General features: G+C 36.7%; 1 protein-coding gene across 11 annotated transcripts in view; it reads left to right on the top strand.

The window, feature by feature from the left end:
* MYCBP2 (MYC binding protein 2) overlaps positions 1–20,489 on the top strand; it is a 272,995-nt gene that overhangs the window by 1,426 nt on the left and 251,080 nt on the right. The window lies entirely within an intron of this gene.

Genomic DNA, 20,489 nt, shown 5'->3' on the forward strand with positions numbered 1-20,489 from the left:
GTGAAGGGGTTTTGTGGGGAAAGGGGGAAAGCTGTAGAATTTCTAAATATGACTGCTTACAGTGTTTAGCTTCCACCAACTAGAAAATTTGAGTAGCTCCTACAATCTCTTCCTAGGCTCACTGTATCTTAAGCTTCCTTGATATAAAGAGATGTTAATCACTTTCATTTTCTTTTTCTTAAAATGTGGGTGTCTTTTTGCTGAGGGTTCTCCTATTGTTTTCTTTTCCTTGTCCCTACATGCCACATACCCTGAAGGATGATGACTGACTTGTTTCACCAGCTTGGCTTTGACAGTGGTAATTGGGAGTTTCCTTCATCTTTTTTTCTCACAGCTTCTTGCAACACATGGGGAAAGCATAGTAGTATTTTGTCAATAAGTTCCAGAGTTTACTTGTACTTATTGAATGTGCAGTGTATTAGGCAGTAATAAGATGTCCTTTAATTATGAAAGGGCTTATGCTGTTAAGTCAGGTATTTGTAGTTTACCATTGTGTACTGGGGCTCTTACCCATTGCAGAGGTGTTAAGAAGGAGCTTTGTTCACACTTTTTATGGGTAATTGTTTACAGGATTGGGCAGTTTATCATTTGGGTATAAATATATATAATGACCTTTTGCTATCTAAACTGAAGGCCATAGTGGCACAAACTGATTTCTTGCTCATGTTTTTGAAAATAGCACAAAACCTCATTAGACAGTTTGCTCTGATAGTTATAATTTTGAGCTGTGAGTTTCTGAATTATGGCACTTTAGGTACATCTTTACAAACCCCTCTCGAACTTTAATTTATTATGTATATTGTTCCAGGCTTATAATTTGTGACTGGCATTCCTATATTAACTTTCTATTAGTATACTTGTGTAGTAATACAGTTTTGTGTATCTAGAGCTATATTATATATATATATTATATATTATAACAGTTTTAGACAAAATTCATATAGATTAATCACGTATATAACATTTATTAGTGATTTTTGGTCATTGATCCATTTTTGTACAGCCTGTCAATTACAATTAATGAAGAATTAGTTCACATATTTTAAGAAGTAGTCATGGAAACCAGCTTAAGGTGTGTATTACTGCCTTCTAGTGCTCATTCAGAACATTATTGCTTATTCTAGTTTGCATTATTTTATCTAAGTGAGCCTGCGACTATTTTTTATTGGGAATTTGCATAAGAATTCAATCACATTTTTGTTAAATATGACATGGCAAGTGGAGCTTGGATTTAGGTTGTGAATGAATGGTACAATTATTTGAATGGGGGCACTAGTTGGGTTAGAAGAGAAGATGAGATCTTTAAAGACAGAGAATAGAGCCAGAATAGAAGATGAAGCTCTAGTGAGCTTCCAATTTAAAGGTGTGAGAGAGAGGAAATAGTGAAGGAAGCTGAAAAAAAGAGAAAAAAGAAGACAGCTGTGAGACAGTGGCACCTCTGGTCTTAAGAAAGTGGATTAAAAGTCCTCAGCAGTGTTAAATACTTAAAAAGTGAGAACACTTTCCCCGTCACTGGGTATCTTTTGAGGAAGTGGTCATAGAGAGATGTGAGGAGTCATTGAGAGATGTTGGGGTAACGGGCAGTTGCAGGATTGAGGGAAGGATATTCAAATATGGGAGAGTGGGTGGGAAATGTTCAGTAAGCGGAGAAGGAGAAATTAAAGAGGTGGGAGAGGGGATAATTAATGGAGAGAAGTCAAAGAGATCTCAGAGACAGGTTTAAGATATTGGTGGAGAAGTTAGCCATTGAAAAAAATTAAGGGCTAGTCTTCCTCTAATTTAGAAAGGGAGGAGTTAACTATAAAGACTGGAGTTTATTGAGGCTAAGAACTCTATCCTATTCATTTTAGTAATCCCAATGTATAGCACAGGTTTTGGCATCCATTCTGTAAATACCAACAGTCTGGTGTGTGCCAGGCTCTGTTTTATGTGCTGAAGATGTACCAGTGAGAAAAATAGACAAGATCTCTACTCTCTTGGAACTTCTGCTCTAGTGGGGAGAAATAGACAACTGATTGTTTCAGGTAGTGATAAGTAACTATGAAAGAAAGAAAACCAATTATATGTGATAGATGATTTATAGTGGGGGAGCTATTTTAGGTAGGGTGTTCAGGGCAGGTCTTGAGATTTAAGTTGAATCATAATGATGGAAAGGCAGATCTAGAGGAAGAGTGTTTTAAGAAATTATAAAGGCTCTGAGGTGGGAACAAGCTTGTGTTCAAGGGACAAAAAATAAGGCAAATGGGTTATGTCGGTGTTGAATAAATTAATTACTGTGGATTATATTTTATATGTTCTGTAGAGTAGTTGAGGGATGCAAGCCTAATGGAGTCAGTGATTTTGACGGCATTTTGGTGAGGTGGTTAAGAGCTTAGACTCTGAAACTAGACTGGTTTTTCAGTCCTGGCTCTACCACTTTTTAGATGTGTGACTTTGGATATATTATATAATTTACTTGCTTCAAGATTTTGAAAAAATTTTTTATTGTTATATAATTAGCATATAACATTATATTAGTTTCATGTTTATCACATAATAATTACATTTTTGTATATATTGTGAAATCACTGTAATAAGTGTAAACATCCATCACCACAGTTACAACTATTGTTTTCTTGTGATGAGAACTCTTAGATTTACTCTCAGCAACTTACAGATAAACAATACAGTATTACTGATAGTCACTATGTTGTACATTACATCCCATGATTTTTTAATTTTATAACCTTATCTTTTGACCACCTATACCCATTTTATCCACCCCCACCTCCCACCTCTAGCAGCTACGAGTCTGTTCTCTGTGTCATGAGTTCAGGTTTTTTGTTTTGCTTCAGATTTCATATATAGGTAAGATTTTATGGTATTTGGTTTTGTCTGACTTATTTCAATGAGGGTAATGTCTTCAGGATTCATCTGGTTTTATAAATGGCAAGATTTCCTTTTTAATGGCTGGATAATATTCTGTCTCTGTGAATGTATACATATGTGTATATATATATATGTACATATACGCATACCACATTTTCCTTATCCATTCATCTATTGGTGGACACTTAGTTTGCTTCCATTTCTTGGCTGTTGTAAATAATGCTGCGGTGAACATGGAATGCAGATATCTTTTTGAGTGAGTGTTTTCATATCCTTTGGATAAATACCCTGAAGTGGAATTGCTGGATCATATGGTAGTTCTATTTTTCAATTTTTGAGGAACCTCTATACTGTTTTCCATAGCAGCTTTACCCATTTGCATTTCCATCAACAGTGCACAGCGTTCCCTTTTCTCTACATTTTTGCCAATACTTGTTATTTCTTGTCTTTTTTATCACAGTCATTCTAGCAGGTGTGAGTTAGTCATCTCATTGTGGTCTTGATTTGCATTTCCCTAATGATTAGTGATACTGAATATCTTTTAATGTGCCTGTTGGCCATCTGTATGCCTTCTTTGGAAAAATGTCGTTTCAGGTCCTCTGTCCATTTTTAATTGAATGGTTATTAGTATTTGTTTTTGCTTTTGTAATGTATGAGTTCCTTATATATTTTGGGTATTAACCTCTTACCAGATATATGGTAATATTTTATTACATTTTTTCCTCATATTTTGTAGTTTGCCTTTTCATTTTATTGATAGTTTCCTTTGCTGTCCAAAGCTTTTTATTTTGGTGTAGCCCCACTTTTTATTTCACGTTTGTTTATGCCTCACTTATATGTAGAAAGGGGATAATGATAATGAGGATTGCTGTGTAGATTAAATGAATTCATATATCTAAAACGCTTGGCAAATTAAGTGCTACTAAATATTATTGATTACTGCTGAGAGTGAGGGGGCAGATGGCATTTGAGCACTTAAAAGGCAAATATCATGTCTTACTCTTATTTTTGGTCTCAGTGACTGTGATGAATGTGAGAATAATGATTTCGTTTATTCAGTGACTCAGTAAATGTATTTTTGTATGAATGAACCGATCAAAATTAGAACATTAACTTGGGGAAGGGGATTGGAGTAGAAATCAGTAAAGGAATGTCTGATCAATTCTGAGTGTGGATGGTAATATAGCATTGCATTTGGGAAGGCTTATAGGTCAGTCGCTAAATCTGCCTTAAAGGCAGACTGCCTTAGTTCAAATCCCAGTTCTACCTTTTTCTAAGTTGGGCAAATTAATTAGCATTTCTCTGTCTGTTTCTTTACTTGTAACCTTATAGGGTTTTTTAAAGGATATTGTGCCTGTACAGGGTAAGTACTCACTATATGTCAGCTGCTGCTGCTATTGTTTTTATTAAAATTATATATTTAAAATTCTAGTCAGCATGATATTATAAGTTTTTTCACTCAACAAAGAAATGGGAAAAACTGTTGGGTGAGTTAGCTCAAGGTTAGTGTGACTGGAGGTCAAAGGAAAAAAGAAAGTGAAAGTTTTGGTGACATTGACCATTTGGTAAAAAGGAAAGTAACAGCAAGGAAGGAACTGTTAGACTGAGAGATAAAGAGGAGTCAGGGGATGTGGGTTGAAGTGGTAGAAGAACAAAGTGGAAACAGTAGAGGAGATTATGGTCAAAATAGGGAATTGCTTTTCTTCTCTAAGCTAAACCCACTTAGTTACTTCAGCTACTTTATCTCACATACTTGGGATTTTGGTTTTAAGAGGTTAAGTAGTCAATTAATCCAACAAAGGTTCACGGATTACTACTTGGTGCTAACCATTGGCCCTATAAAGATTTATAAGGCATAGTTTCTATACCTGAGTTTATTATCTGGGTAATGGTGAAAAATACAAAGGCAGGTTCTTATAAAAGTGTTACAGGAAATGGCATTCTGGTCTGGCATGAAAGCATGAGCAAAAAGTGAGAAAGCATAGTTTATGTGCAGGTAATGTTAAGAACTCTGTTAATGGGATCATGTAGGTGTTAGGAGGGACAGTAGTGGTAATTCATAATGGGAATGGAGACTTTGAACAGCAAGCTTGAACAGCAAGCTAAAAATTAGATTTTATACAGTAGACCCTGATGGTTTTGAACTATAAAGAAACATTATTGTAGGAGTACTTTAGTAAGTGATGTGAGATTGAATTAGAGTTTGTATATCTATATTTGTGATTAGGTAATAATGTGTTTGATATAGCTCTAATTGTGGAATCCTATATAAATACATTTTAAGGCAAAAACTGCTCTGTTGGCATATTGGTAGGTAGACATGAGATAAATTAGTCCTAGCTTAAGATAAGAGAAAATCTTGTGATCAGCCTTAAAAATAAAATGAAAATTTTAATTTAAAAATGCTTTTGTATTTTAAGATCTTTGTTTTAAAAATCAACAGAATAGTCAGAATACTCTTCTTAATTAAAAAATTTACAGGTTTTCTGAAGAGGATTCAGGTTATTCAGGGCTTAATTTACATATAATAAAATTCACCCTTTTAAAATGTTCATTTGAAGGGTCTTAGAACCATCACCACAGTCAAGTATAGAACATTTCCATCACTCCAAAAAGTTTCTTCGGTTAGTTCCCTCCTATTCCTAGCCCTTGGCCACCACAGATCAGTTTTCTGTCACTCTTATTTTACGTTTTCTATAATGTCTTATAAATCTACCTCTTTAAAGGCAGGACCCCAGATACTGTTAGTCTCCATGTCTTTTATCCCTATATTTCTTGTAAATGAGAGTTAGGATTTAAGGCTTCATTAGGTTTGGGTTAAACATTTTTTAGCTAGAATATTTTGCATATAGTGCTGAATACTCCATATTGCAGCCCATCCATATGTTTTTAGGTTGTGCCACTGTTTACTAATGCTCAGTCTATTTACTTGGGTAAGGTGGTACCCGCCAGATCTCTCCTCTGTAAATGTATCCTTTTTTCTTGTGCAATAAGCAGGTAATGATGGTTCATAACTCCAGTACACTGAATATCTTTCACCTAATGGTTTTAGCATTCTTTGATAATGTTTGTCTGAGTCAGTTATTTCATTAGGGGTTTCAAAATGATGATTTTAATAGTTCTGTTATTTTTTCTATATTTATTAGCTGGTACTCCTCTGCAAAGAAGAGTTTTCTCTCATCAACTGGGGATGGACTGTGTTTCCTCCTAAGAAGGCAGGGCAAATGGCTTAATTCTCCCCCATCATTAGCCAAATTAGTGTAATACTCCATTAGTGGCTGCTTGGTTCACCACCCAGATCCCTCTGTTCAGGTACGAGTTCCCCTAGCTGTTGGGAATACTGGCACCTAAAACCAATTGCAGCCGAGTCCCATTCCAGGCATTCCCTGGACCTGCAGAACTGCTTCTCTCAAAGTCATGCCTCCTCTTCAGCATCAACCTGCATCCAATGCCTGTTGTCTTTAGGGATATAAATGTTTGGCTCTTTTACCCTAGGGTAGGACAACCTTGAAGATCCACTCCCAGTGCCAGAGCTCCACATGGGATTGGCTCAGTCCTTTGTGTGACTGCATTACAATTCAATCTTACTTCCTTCATTCTTCTACAGTTGTTGGTTCAGAGTTTACACTGGTAAACCTCTGGTACACAGAACACAATTTCAGAGTCTGTTTCCTGTGGAGCTTTACCCAAAACAGTTGTGGTGCTAGGAATGGTCTGAGGAAGTAGACTTTAAAATGGGATTTTGGGGGCGCCTGGGTGGCTCAGTGGGTTAAAGCCTCTGCCTTCGGCTCAGGTCATGGTCTCTGGGTCCTGGGATTGAGCCCCACATCGGACTCTCTGCTCAGCGGGGAACCTGCTTCCTCCTCTCTCTCTACCTGCCTCTGCCTACTTGTGATCTCTGCCTGTAAATAAATAAATAAAGTCTTTAAAAATAAATAAATAAATAAAATGGGATTTTGGAGCTGGATTATCTGCTGTCTGGTTGACATTGAGAACCCCACTGTGGGTTGTAGATGGAGCAGTGATGCTAATAATCCTTGGCATACACCGTGGCTGTGCAGTTGTTAATACTTTGAGTAGTGGTGACTTGGAATGAAATTCCTGTAAAAGGGAATGCACCAGAGAGTACAAATATTTTATGCTTTTGAGAGGTTCAGGAAGTTATTAATTGTAAGGCCAGTGTAATCAGATGGTTGTTGATACGTGATGTTGATAGATTGGAGAAAGACAATGAAAGGGTGAAAGTAACTGGGGGCAAAATGAAAAAGTTGGGTGATTTCTTTAGCATTGTGTAAAGAAACTCATCCTTAGTAGGAGGAAAGAAAAGGCTAAAGGTTAGGCTCAAGACAATTTTTAAGAGTAGCAGAACTCTAAGGTATGTTGAATTCTCACAAGTTTTCTATGCCAGTTGTCTGCTTTGATTAGAAGTAAATGGGACCCCAACTCTTTGGATGGGACATCTGAGTTGATGCACTTGAAAATCTTGAAATCCCAAGTTCCCCCAAGCTCTTTGGGGCTGTAAGAGTGGCCTTTTTCTCCTAGCTAGAGGGTAGTTACATGAAAACTATGCTGCCTTTACTATACAATCTCTTCTTCCCCCTACTGGCTATCATCAAACCAATAACTAGAGTTAGATCACAGCAAAACCTACTGGGAGGTGCTAGGCCCACTCAGAGAAGAAAGGGAGTGCATGTGTATGGGTATACACACGTGTGTGCTGATTCCCAGATGCACTGAGGCACCCTGAAACACCATAGCAGACACACAGGAATACCATGGGATATTTCAGAATTTCAAAGGAAACACATCAGCTTCTGTCACAAAGAACTAGCTAGAGGTAGTTCACAGTTTTGACATTAGATCATGCTATGTTCCTTTTGATGCTGTCATATCTTTCTGAAGTTGTATTTTTGGTAGTTGCTGTGATATACATCAAGCACTGCACAAAAATTAGTGTGAAACAGGAAGGGAGGGTGGCATGTTCAGTCAGATTCCAATTTTGAGAAGTTGTGCAGTGTCTAGCATTATACATGTCCAAGTATTAAGCAGTTGTGTTTATAAATATTTTTCAGTTTATGTGTATCATTTTTTCAAATGGTTGAGTTGTTAGGATGTAGATTCTTATTGATTATTTGGATCTAAGTAGTTAATAAACTACTGTTAGGTATTTCTTTTGGCCTATAAGTGTTGTGGAAAATTACTAGTGGTGGCTATGCAAGGGCCCAATAACAGATTTCTACTTACCAGTACTCATCTGGCAACTGAATTGCTGAATGTCCTGCTTGAGTAGTGGAAACTAACCATCCTTCACATCCTTCCATTTTGACTGGATTTGACACATATTTTTATTTTTTTAGCATTTTATTTATTTGAGAGAGAGAGAGAGAGTGCACAAGTGGGGAGAGAGGCAGAGGGAGAAGTACACTCCCTGCTGAGCAAGGACCCTGTTGTGAGGCTAGATCCCAGGACCCTGAGATCATGACCTAAGCCGAACACAGACGCTTCGCCAACTTAGCCACCTAGGTGCTTCTTGATACATATTTATGAGTTTGCTTTTATAGCTTGCGGAGGCTCAGCCATTGCCACTATTTGAAGGCTTACAGACCTTACAGATCCATCATCACAAGGTCCCACATAGCATTGTTTCAGAGTAAGGGACCCACTTTTATCTTTTCTTTTTTCTTTTTTTTCATTAAAAAATGAAAATCTCTCTATGTTAGAGATCACAAGTAGGCAGAGAGGCAGGCTGTGGGGATGGGGAAGCAGGCTCCCCACTGAGCAGAGAGCCCAATGCGGGACTCTGATCCCAGGACCCTTGAGATCATGACCTGAGTCGAAGGCAGAGGCTTTAACCCACTGAGCCATCCAGGTGCCCCAAGGGACCCACTTTTTAGCACAGGAGGATTCATGGGATCCATTTGTTGCATCACGCATCACATCACCCAGAAGTTTCTGACCTGATGGAGCAGCAAAACAGTCTTGATGACACAACTGATTATGATACCCAGCAATTTGGACATTATACCCTGCAGGATGAGGGTCCATCCTCCAGGGTTCCCAGTAGGAAGGACACATGGAAATAGGAATGGTTCCACTTAGTACCACTGGCAAATTTATACTCCCATCTCTGTAGCCGAGCACTGGGGATTAAAAGGTCCTAGTTTTCAGAAGGGAAACATTTCCAACAGAAGACACTGTAGTAGGAGTCCTGTTGCACTTTGAGGCACAGCTATCTCTGGGACTTGACACCCCTTTCAAGGGAAAGGAGTTGCCATTTTGACAGGACTAAAGCACCAGATCATTGGGAGGAGGTAAGGCTGCTGTTACACGATGGAGCATGGGGATTTGGGACACACGTGATCTACTAGGTGTCTCTTGTTATTTATTTCCAGTTACAATGTTAAATGGACATGAGAAGGTCTGATGACTGCCTCACAAGATCAGCCACCTGGACCAGCAGAAATGCTAGCCAAAGATGAAGGGAATCTAGAATGACTAGCAGGAAACAGGTTATAACAAAGTTTTCTTCTTGAAGCCATCTGAAACCAGTCACCGGTGGGGGTTGTAATTTGTCCTACTTTACTTCCCCTGGAATGTTTCTCCAGGAAATAAGGATGAAGCAGAATTCTGGAGGAGCTTTTTCCAGAATACATATAAAGAAAGTGAATCCTAGTCGTGTAATAGGTGGACTGTAGTGAATGCCATGGATTAATTTTAATAGTTGTTTTGTAGATTCTCTGGGATGTTCTAAGATCAGTCATTATTCTTTCTGACTTCCAGAAATCAGAAATGCACCCCCTGACTCTGCCCCCCCAACTTTTATTCCAGTGACAAGAACCACCATAACTATGCTGAATAGAAGTGGTGAAAGTTGCATTTTCCTTGTTCCTTAATCTGAGGAGGAAACAATTACAAATTAGTCTTTCAGTCTTTCAATATTACGATATTAGCTGTGGGTGTCTTAATGGCCTTTCCAATTTAAGGAAGTTCTTTAATATTTCTACATTGCTCTTAGTTTTTATCATAAGTGGGTATTGAATTTTGGCAAGTATCTTTTCTGCATTTGTTGAAATGATTATATATTAAGAGAAAAAAAAGGAAAACTTAAATTAATTTTTGAATGTTAAGTCAGCCTTGCATCCCTGGGATAAAACCTTCTTATATGTGATATATTATTGAATTTGATTTACTAATATTTGTTAAGAATTTCGGATGTACATTTTTGAAGGGTATTGGTCTGTTAGTCTGTCAGGTTATAGTATTACAGGTATCCTTGTGTCATAAAATGATTTGGACAGTAGTCTCTTTCTGTATTTTTAAAAAGTTTCCATGAAACTTTGGAGCTATCAGGTATATATACATATATAATTATTAAAACTTCTTAAGAAATTATTCTTAAATATTTGATAGAATTCATCAGAGACACCATTTGATCCTGGAGTTATCTTTTGGGAATGCTTTTGACAAATTTAGTTTCTTTAATAGATACAGGGATATTCAGATTTTTTCTCATGTCAGCTTTTGGAGAAGTTTGTCCATTTCATTTAAGTTGTTGAACATTTTGGCAGAAAACTACTTAGCATTCATTTATTCTTTAATATCTGGGATCTGTGGTGATAATTCATCTTTTCATTCTTCATGTTGGAGTCTTCTCTTTTTTCTTTGATCAGTTTAGCCAGAAGTTTTTCAGTTTTGTTCATAAGTTCAAAGAAACAGCTTTGGCTTTGTTGATTTTCTCTGTTGATCTGTTTTCTCCTTTGTTGACTTTCTTGTCATCAGAATAATTTACTTCTACTTTGAGTTTACTCTGCTCTTCTTTTCTAGTTTCTTAACGTGGAATCTTAGATAATTGATTTTAGACTTTTCTTCTAACATAAGTTTTTAAAACTATAAATTTTCATGTAAACACTACTTTAGTTGTGTCCCACAGCTTTGATATTCCGAATGTTCTTTGTCATTTAGTTTAAAATATTTTTTTTTTAAATCATTTATTTATTTGAGAAAGAGAGAGAGAGAGAAAGCATGGGGCAGGGTGGTCAGAGGGAGAAGCAGACTTCCCATTGAGTAGGGAGCCCAATTTGGGGACTCTGATCCTGGGACTCTGGGATCATGACCTGAGCCAAAGGTAGATGCTCAAGCTTAAAATATTTTCTAATTTTTTTTGTAATTTTATCTTTGAGCCATACATTATAATAGAAGGGGTGTCTGGGTGGTTCAGTGGATTAAGCCTCTGCCTTTGGCTCAGGTCATGATCTCAGGGTCATGGGATCAAGCCCCACATCGGGCTCTCTGCTCAGCAGAGGCCTGCTTACCCCTCTCTCTCTGCTTACCTCTCTGCCTACTTGTGAGTTCTCTCTCTGTCAAATAAATAAATAAAATCTTAAAAAAAATTATTTTATTAACCTTCAGATATTTGGTATTTTTCTTACTATGTTGTTACTACAATCTATTGCATATTTTTGTATGATTTCAGTCTTTTAAAATTGATTGAGATAAGCCATATCTCCCGGGATATGGTATACCTTGAAGATTGTACCATATACACTTGAAAAGGATTTGTGTTCTGCCATTTTTGCATGTAGAAACTATGGACTCCAAGAAACAAACTGAGGGTTTTAGAGGGGAGGGGGGTGGGGGGGATGGGTGAACCTGGTGATGGGTATTAAGAAGGGCTTGTATTGCATGGAGCACTGGACGTTACACATAAACAATGAATCTTGGAATACTACATTAAAAACTAAGGTGACTAACATAACACAATCAAAAAAACTATTGTTGGATAATTGGAACATCTGGGTCACCTCAGAGTTGGTACCCGTTAATTATTTCTTCCTTTGCAATTGGTCACATTTTTCTTGCTTTTTTGCATTGCAAGAATTTTGGATTGCATCTTGGACATTGTTAATGTTATGTTTCATAAACTCTAAGGCTTATAATCGGGGGAAGATTTTGATTTTTATTGTTCCTTTTAGCAGACTGTCAACTCATTTAGGTTCAGATGGCAAATTTGGTGTTGCCTTTCATGGGTGGTACTTTAAATCTCAGTTCAATTGAGTCATTGCTATACTGGTAGGGTCTGATCTGTACCTGTGTAGGTCTGGCGTAAGCCCAAGACCTGTGTAGGTTTGTAGATAGAATTAGGGACTCCCTTTCTCTCCTCATTATCCTTTTCAGGATTTTTTTTCCACATTCTTCAGCGCTCAGGAGCCCTTTTCCTTAATTCTGCTGGCCAGAACGATAGGATTTCTCTTGGAGGTTTAACTTCTGGATTGTTGCTCTGATCAGTGATTGGTTCCTGGCCTTTGGGCAAAGCTGTTAGAGAGAAAGGAAAAATAATTGAACTGGGAAGTTCACTCCCCTGTGGGTCATTTTTCCAAATTGAACTCCGCTCTACAAATGATTTTGTTTGCTTTTCAGAGTCCTCAGTTCTTTTTTCTTTCTTTTCTTTTTTCTTCTTGTATTTTGTCCATAGTTCTTAGTTGTAAACAGTAGGAAAGATAGGCTGTATTTTAATTTGTGCCACCATACTGTAACCATAATTCCTTCTCGACGGCTCTTACGGTTTTTCTCTTTTCCTTTGATTTTTAGTAATCTGATTATGCTGTGCCTAAGTAAAGTTTGTGTGTGTGTATGTGTGCTTAGCTTGTGCTTGGTATTCATTGAATTTCTGAGATCTGTGAGATAATTTTTGTTCAATTTGGCACATTTTGGCCTTTATCTCCTCAAATATTTCAAACTCAAATCTATCTTGTTTCCTTCTGGGAACCCAGGTATACACATATGAGGTTGCTTGGTATTTATTCTCTCATGAGTGAAGGGTCAGCAAACATAATTCTGTATAGGAACAAATACCCTCAAGTATTTAGGCTTTAGGATACTACAATCTAGCAACTCTTTAACTCCTGTTAGAGTTTGAAAGTGCCCATAAGCAATAAATATGTAAACAGATGAGCATGGTTGTGTTCCAGTATAAGTCTGTTTACAACAGAATGGATTCAAGAATGTTTTGGTGTTAGAAGAATGAAGAAAGAATGATAGATATAATAGGTGACTAGATTACAAGTATAGAAATAGCTAGTTTAGAAAGAGCTAGTTTCTCAAGAGTCCATTCTTGGTACCCTTCTCTCTAAATTTTCTTCCTTGGTTATTTCAGTCACTCCTCTGATTGTAGTTACTACCTAATTGGTTTTTTACTTCCTGGTGTGTGATTTATAGTTAAAACCTTTCCCTTGATCTCTAGACCTGTAATTTGAAAAGTCTGCTGCTGGGACTCTCTCTCACTATGCTCAGTATATTCAAAGGTTCTTCATGAACAATGAACGTATGTTCATACCATCACTTACAAACTGTGTCTTTTCCTGTAGGTTAGCTAAATAGAAGTCTAAAGACCTCATCTTCAAGTTTGCATTAAGAGATAATGACCTACACCCACTCACCCCCACCTCATTTTTCCAGAAGGCAAGAAGTCACATTTCAGGGGGAAAGTAAATTGAGGTTAGGGGAAGAAAGGAGAGTATTTAGAAGTCAGTGTTTAGGGGCACCTGAGTGGCTCAGTCAGTTAAGCATCTGCCTTTAGCTCAAGTTATGATATCAGGTGCTAGGATCAAGCCCCACTTTGGGCTCCCCACTCTGCAGGGAGTCTGCTTCTCCCTCTCCTTCTTCCCCCTATCCCACCCTCACTTGTTCTTTCTTTCTAAATTAAATAAAATCTTAAAAAAAAAAATCAAAGAGGCTAAGAATCTGTACTCAGGAAACTATAAAGTACTCATGAAAGAAATTGAGGAAGACACAAAGAAATGGAAAAATGTTCCATGCTCCTGGATTGGAAGAACAAATATTGTGAAAATGTCTATGCAAACCTAAAGCAGTTTACACATTTAATGCAATTCCTATCAAAATACCATCCATTTTTTTTCAAAGAAATGGAACAATTAATCCTAAAATTCATATGGAACCAGAAAAGACCTCGAATAGCCAAAGGAATATTGAAAAAGAAAGCCAAAGTTGGTGGCATCACAATTCCGGACTTCAAGCTCTATTACAAAGCTGTCATCATCAAGACACCATGGTACTGGCACAAAAACAGACATATAGATCAATGGAACAGAATAGAGAACCCAGAAATAGACCCTCAACACTATGGTCAACTAATCTTCAACAAAGAAAAGAATATCCAGTGGAAAAAAGACAGCCTCTTCAATAAATGGTTTTGGGAAAATTGGACAGCCACATGCAGAAAAATGAAATTGGACCATTTCCTTACACCACACACGAAAATAGATTCATAATGGATGAAGGACCTCAATGTGTGAAAGGAATCCATCAAAATCCTTGAGGAGAATACAGGCAGCAACCTCTTCGACCTCAGCCACAGCAACGTCTTCCTAGGAACATTGCCAAAGGCAAGGGAAGCAAGGGCAAAAATGAACTATTGGGATTTCATCAAGATCAAAAGCTTTTGCACAGCAAAGGAAATGGTTAACAAAACCAAAAGACAACTGACAGAATGGGAGAAGATATTTGCAAATGACATATCAGATAAAGGGCTAGTATCCAAAATCTATAAAGAACTTAGCAAACTTAACACCCAAAGAACAAATAATCTAATCAAGAAATGGGCAGAAGACATGAACAGACATTTCTGCAAAGAAGACATCCAGATGGCCAGCAGACACATGAAAAAGTGCTCCATATCACTCGGCATTAGGGAAATAGAAATCAAAACCACAATGAGATATCACCTCACACCAGTCAGAATGGCTAAAATTAACAAGTCAGGAAATGACAGATGCTGGCAAGGATGCGGAGAAAGGGGAACCCTCCTACACTGTTGGTGGGAATGCAGACTGGTGCAACCACTCTGGAAAACAGCATGGAGGTTTCTCAAAATGTTGAAAACAGAGCTATGACCTATGACCCAGCAATTGTACTACTGGGTATTTACCCTAAAGATACAAATGTAGCGATCCGAAGAGGCACGTGCTCCCCAATGTTTATAGCAGCAATGTCTACAATAGCCAAACTATGGAAAGAACTTAGATGTCCATCAACAGATGAATGGATAAAGAAGATGTGGTATATATACACAATGGAATACTATGCAGCCATCAAAAGAAATGAAATCTTGCCATTTGCGACAACATGGATGGAACTAGAGGGTATCATGCTTACTGAAATAAGTCAATCAGAGAAGGACAACTATCATATCATCTCCCTGATATGAGGAAGTGGAGATGCAACATGGGGGGGTTAAGGGTGTAGGAGAAGAATAAAGGAAACAAGATGGGATTGGGAGGAAGACAAACTATAAGTGACTCTTAATCTCACAAAACAAACTGAGGGTTGCTGGGGGGAGGTAGTTGGGAGAGAGGGGTAGGGTTATGGACATTGGGGAGGGTATGTGCTTGGGTGAGTGCTGTGAAGTGTGTAAACCTGGCGATTCACAGACCTGTACCCTGGGGATAAAAATATATGTTTATAAAAAAATTTTAAAAAGAAAAAAAATCAGTGTTTAAAAAGGAATAAGGAAGATAGTAGTTTGAAGAAGGAGACAAAGAATTGTCTTTTGGATAAGAGATGCTATAGTAGATGTTATTAGTGTCCTAGCCCTATCTCTTTGGCATTTATCTCCATGCATTCTACTTGTGTCTATGACTTTCTGCCTGAGAGCTTTCTTATTGGCCATAGAGACCTTCTTGGCTTATGGGCAGGACAAGCCAGAAATGCCAAAGTTAATGCCTTTAGAAAGGCTTTCAACCAGTGATGGATGAAAAGTTTGGTGGGTAAATACCTCATTTTTCGTTGGGGTAACTGAGCCATGTTCTACACTATCTACCAGAGTTTTCCAGTAGAATCATACTCTAGTTGCCCATCAGGGTAGTTGGCTAATCCACTCTTTACTGACTGCCTTCCCTATCTTACTTTTGATCCCCTCCTCCAGTGTTTTTCCTGGCTCACTTCTCAAAACAGCTCCTTTTACATGAATTCTTGAATCAAGTCTGCTTCTGAGGAAACCCAAATCAAGGTAGACACTTTAGCATGATAATAATAGAAATAAAATTTGTTTAGTGTTTATTAAATACCAGGTGTAACTCTAAGCGCTTTATAATCCAATAGGAGAGGTACTGTTTTCACCCGATTTTACTGAAGAGACAGCTAACATAGAGAGGTTAAGTAACTTTCCCAGAGCATGGCTAATAAATGACACAGTCTGCATTTGAACCTTGGCCATTTGTCTCTAAATTCTTTACTCGACCTACTAGACTGAAGGAGAAGAATGGGAATAATGAATAAAAAAGAGAGAATGAGGATAATTCATGAAGTAAGGCCCATTTAAGGAGCAATTAGGAGATCTAATCTGAACTAAATGAGTTGGGGTAGGATTTTGAAGAAGCTAGAAAGGTTGTCAGGTTTTTGGTAGATGTACCTTTATTGTCAGAGAACACAACTTGCTCCTGATCAGTATTCCGATGATGTTCCTGAACTCTCAATAATTATTATTTAGAATTGTTATGATTATTAAAAAATATAGAATATGAACAGATAACTCTCAGAAGATATAACATATATATAATAAACATTTCAAGGACAGGAAAAGGACCTATTAAACTAGACTGAGAAAGAATCATCATCAAAGATAGAAGAAACACTAAAATAAGGGTTGAAGTCAAGGGGTAGGAGGAAGGTATTTAAAGAAGTAGACTGACAATACTCATATACAGTGGAATGTGAAAGATAAAGACTGAAGCTAGGGAATTGAATAAGCAATAAGGAAGTTTGTGGCATTGAGAAGTCATACATAGGAATTTGATAGTAAGGGATTGATAAAGTTCAAGACCACTTTTCCCTAAGAAATTTCATGATGAGGAGAAATAGAGAATCATTTAACTTTTTTTCCCCGTTCATTTGGAGGAGGCCAGTAGGCTTCTAGGTTTAGAAATCCTCAGTTAAAGAGATTTCACTAGTGAACAAAAAGAGGACGCAAGTGGTTGAGTGAAATCCTGAGGATGGCTAATGAGATAGGGTCCAGTGTATGAGAAGTATTCTTGGATGGAGTAAAGGCTATCTCTTTCGGGATGATGGGAGTTGAAGGAGGTTTCAGACCTGGAGGTTTCAAGAACACATTTTCAACCTTTTTATCTTTCTGTGCTGATACTTTTTTCTAATCTCTTCAAATTCTCTCTTCATCTGTGTCTGAGATGCTGCAGACCTACCTAGTGGGTCTTTAATTTCAGTTACTGTATTTTTCTTTTTCATAAAAGTTTGATTTGGTTATCTTCCATATATGCTATATTCCTCATATGCTGCAGATACTTTAAAGCTGTCTCTTATTTTCTTTAAATTTGGTAAGCATAGTTGGGTCTGAAAATTCCACCTGCACTCTGTTTTGGTATCTGTTGTGTATTTCTGCTAGTTCTCAGGGTTCCTTGTATCTTTTTGTGTGCCTGCTTATTTGACTGATAACTGTTGTTACATTGTGGTAGCTCTCTGAGGCCTGGGGTGAACAGATTGTCCTAAGAAAGTTTTACAATGTCTTCATGGCTTGAGTTTTTCTCACCCACTTTGGCTACTGGTATCTGCAATATAAATCTGAAGGAGGCATGGTCTAAAGTTTAACTTTTCAGAGACTTCTTTCCTCACTTTTTATTCCCTCATTTTGTTAGACTGCTGTGCCCACTGCCAAGGTGGATTTATGTAGAATTATTATCCCCCATCCCCACTGCCATATGAAGACTTCTAAATAGATCAAGAAATTGAAGCTATATATAGGAAATCTGTTTGCATTTCTCCCCAGATCAGTTTGAATTGCTCAAATCTCTTTTCTTGTTCCTAATTATCAGCCTAGGAAAGTAAATAAAAGTTTTCTACTTAGTAATCAGACTACTGTTCCTCCCTAATTTATTTAGTAATGCTTGAACACAGTGATGAGAGTATCATTACATTAATTACATAGGAGAAATAACTGGTTTATTTAGAAAAGCTTTAAGTACATACAGTGTTTTATAAATTAGTTGATTTTTTAAAAAAATTGGTGTTGTATCTAGTGACCTGGATAATTCACTTATTATTTGTGGATTACTTTTGCTTTCTGTAAATACAGTTAGATTATGTACAAGTAAAAATGCTTTACTGTTTTCTTCTCCACCATTATGATTTTTATTTCTTTTGTTTAATTTACGGGCTTCCAGATTAAGTAATTGCCAGATTTAGTAATTATCAGATTATTTTTTTTCCTGCCTTATGAAAGTATTTCATCCAAGTAGTTGTTGAGTTTTATAAAATACTTTTTCTATTGAAATGATATTTTTTTCCTTATTTTACTATCCTGTTGAGTTATATTGATTGGATTTTGTAATTTATCTATCTTTTTTATAGGTTGCTGAACATTGAAATCACGTTTAGATCAGTGGCTTTTTTAATCTTATTTTTTAGTTGAGATATAATTCACATACCATGAAACACACCATGTGAAAGTATACAAATCAGTAATTTTTAGTGTATTAACAAAGTTGTGCAAACAGAACATTTTTCTTTACCCAAAAAAGAAATCGTATACCCATTGCCACTCACTCTGCTTCTCTTTTCCATCAGCCCCTGGCAACCACTAATCAGCTTCCTGTTTCTATAGATTTGTGTAATCTGGACATTTGAAACGAATGGAATCATACAGTTTGTGGCTTTCTTTCACTTAACATAATGTTTTTAAAGTTCATCCATAAAGTAGCATGTGTCTGTTCCATTCATGGCTGAATAGTATCCTGTTATATGGATGTACCACATTTTGTTTACCATTTGTCAGTTGATGAACATTTGGGTTGTTTCCACTTTTTGGCTATGGTAGTATTTCTGCTTCTTTGTTCATGGGAGATGTTGGCTTGAGATTTTCTTATTTTGAAATATTCTTTTCAGATTTTGGTATCAGAATTATGCTAGTGTCATAAAATGAGTTGGGAAGTTTCTTCTTTTTATATTTATAGGAAGATTTAGTTTAAGATCGAAATTGAAAAAATGTGCCAGTGAATTAAGTATTTAGAGGAATTCCCCGGTAAAGCCACTGAGTCTATAGTTTTCCTTGTGGAAGGGTTTTGGTTAGGGATTCAGTTTCTTTAACAGAATATAAGACCATTCAGATACTGTATTTTTTCCTTATTTAATATCGAGAAGTTACATTTTTCAATGGAATTTGCCCTTGTATTTAAATTGTCAAATTTATGGGCAGTGTCTATGATGATGTCCCCTTTCTTATTTCTCATATGGGTAATTATGTTTTTTTTGGTTTTTGGTTTTTGTTTTGTTCCTGACCAGTCTTGCTAGAGCAGTCTTTTCCTTATCGAACCCAATTTTGGTTCCTTGATTTTCCCTACTCAATGTCTGTTTTCTATTTTATCGATTATCTGTTCTTACTTTTGTTTCCCTCTTTTTACATTGTTTACTTGGTATTGTTTTTCTAGCTTCTAAAGATGTAAGCCTAGATCATTTATTTTCAGAATTTCTTTTTTCATTATATGCATTTTAATCTTTGCAAACAGCTATACATTTTCCTTAAGCACTACTTCAGCTACATTTCACAAGTTTTGATATGTCATGTCATTTTATTTATTTATTTATTTAAAGATTTTATTTATTTATTTGACAGAAAGAGAGAGAGAGATCACAAGTAGGCAGAGAGGCAGGAAGAGAGGAAGGGAAGCAGGCTTCCTGCTGAGCAGAGAGCCCCATCCATGTGGGGCTCAATCCCAGGACCCTGAGATCATGACCTGTGCCGAAGGCAGAGGCTTTAACCCACTGAGCCACTCAGGCGCCCCTGTCATTTTTATTTAATTGAAAATATTGTCTGAATTCTATTTTAACTCTCTGTTATAAGTTTTTGAGTCATAGGTTATTTATTTGGGTTTTTGTTTTGTTTTCTTTTTTAGATTTCCAAACATTTGGGAATATCTTATTTTTTTTTACCTTTTGGTCTCTAGTTTAATTTTTCTGTGATCACAATCGCAGTCTTTGGAAATTTGTTGAGACTTAGTCTGTGGTCCAGCATTCTGTTGTCTGTTTTGGTAAATACTCTATATTTGCATTAAAAAAGAATGTGCATTCTGCAGTTGTTAGGTGTGATTTTCTAGGTGTTTCATTTAGGTCAAGTTGATAAATCATGTTTTAAATTTTCTATATCCATGCTCTTTTATCCTGTACTTGTTCTGTCAATTAAAGAGAGGTATGTTATAATCTGCTCTTTTGATTGTGAATTTGTCTTTCTCCTTTTATGTAGCTCAATTTTACTTCATATGTTTTGAAGTTATGTTATTATTGGATGCATCAGATTTGGGATTGCTGGGTCTTCCTATTGAATTGACCCTGTTAGCACTATGAAGTGTTCAGTTCATCTCTAATAATACTTCTAGCCTTAAAAATTAATTTTGTCAAATACTAATGTAGCCATACTTTTTTGCAAGGCCGGTAATCATGTTCAGGATATATCTTCTCCATTTCTTCTACTTCAGCTCTATATCCTTTTATTTAAAAATTCGACATAACGGTTATTAAAGATCTTCCTTTTGTATTTCTTGTACTATTGGTACATTGACAATGAATTATGTGTCAGCTTTTGTGGGTCTAAAATACATTTT

This window comes from Mustela putorius, unplaced genomic scaffold (assembly GCF_011764305.1).
Source record: "Mustela putorius furo isolate JIRA1106 unplaced genomic scaffold, ASM1176430v1.1 tig00003974_pilon_pilon_pilon, whole genome shotgun sequence".
Classification (NCBI taxonomy): domain Eukaryota; kingdom Metazoa; phylum Chordata; class Mammalia; order Carnivora; family Mustelidae; genus Mustela; species Mustela putorius.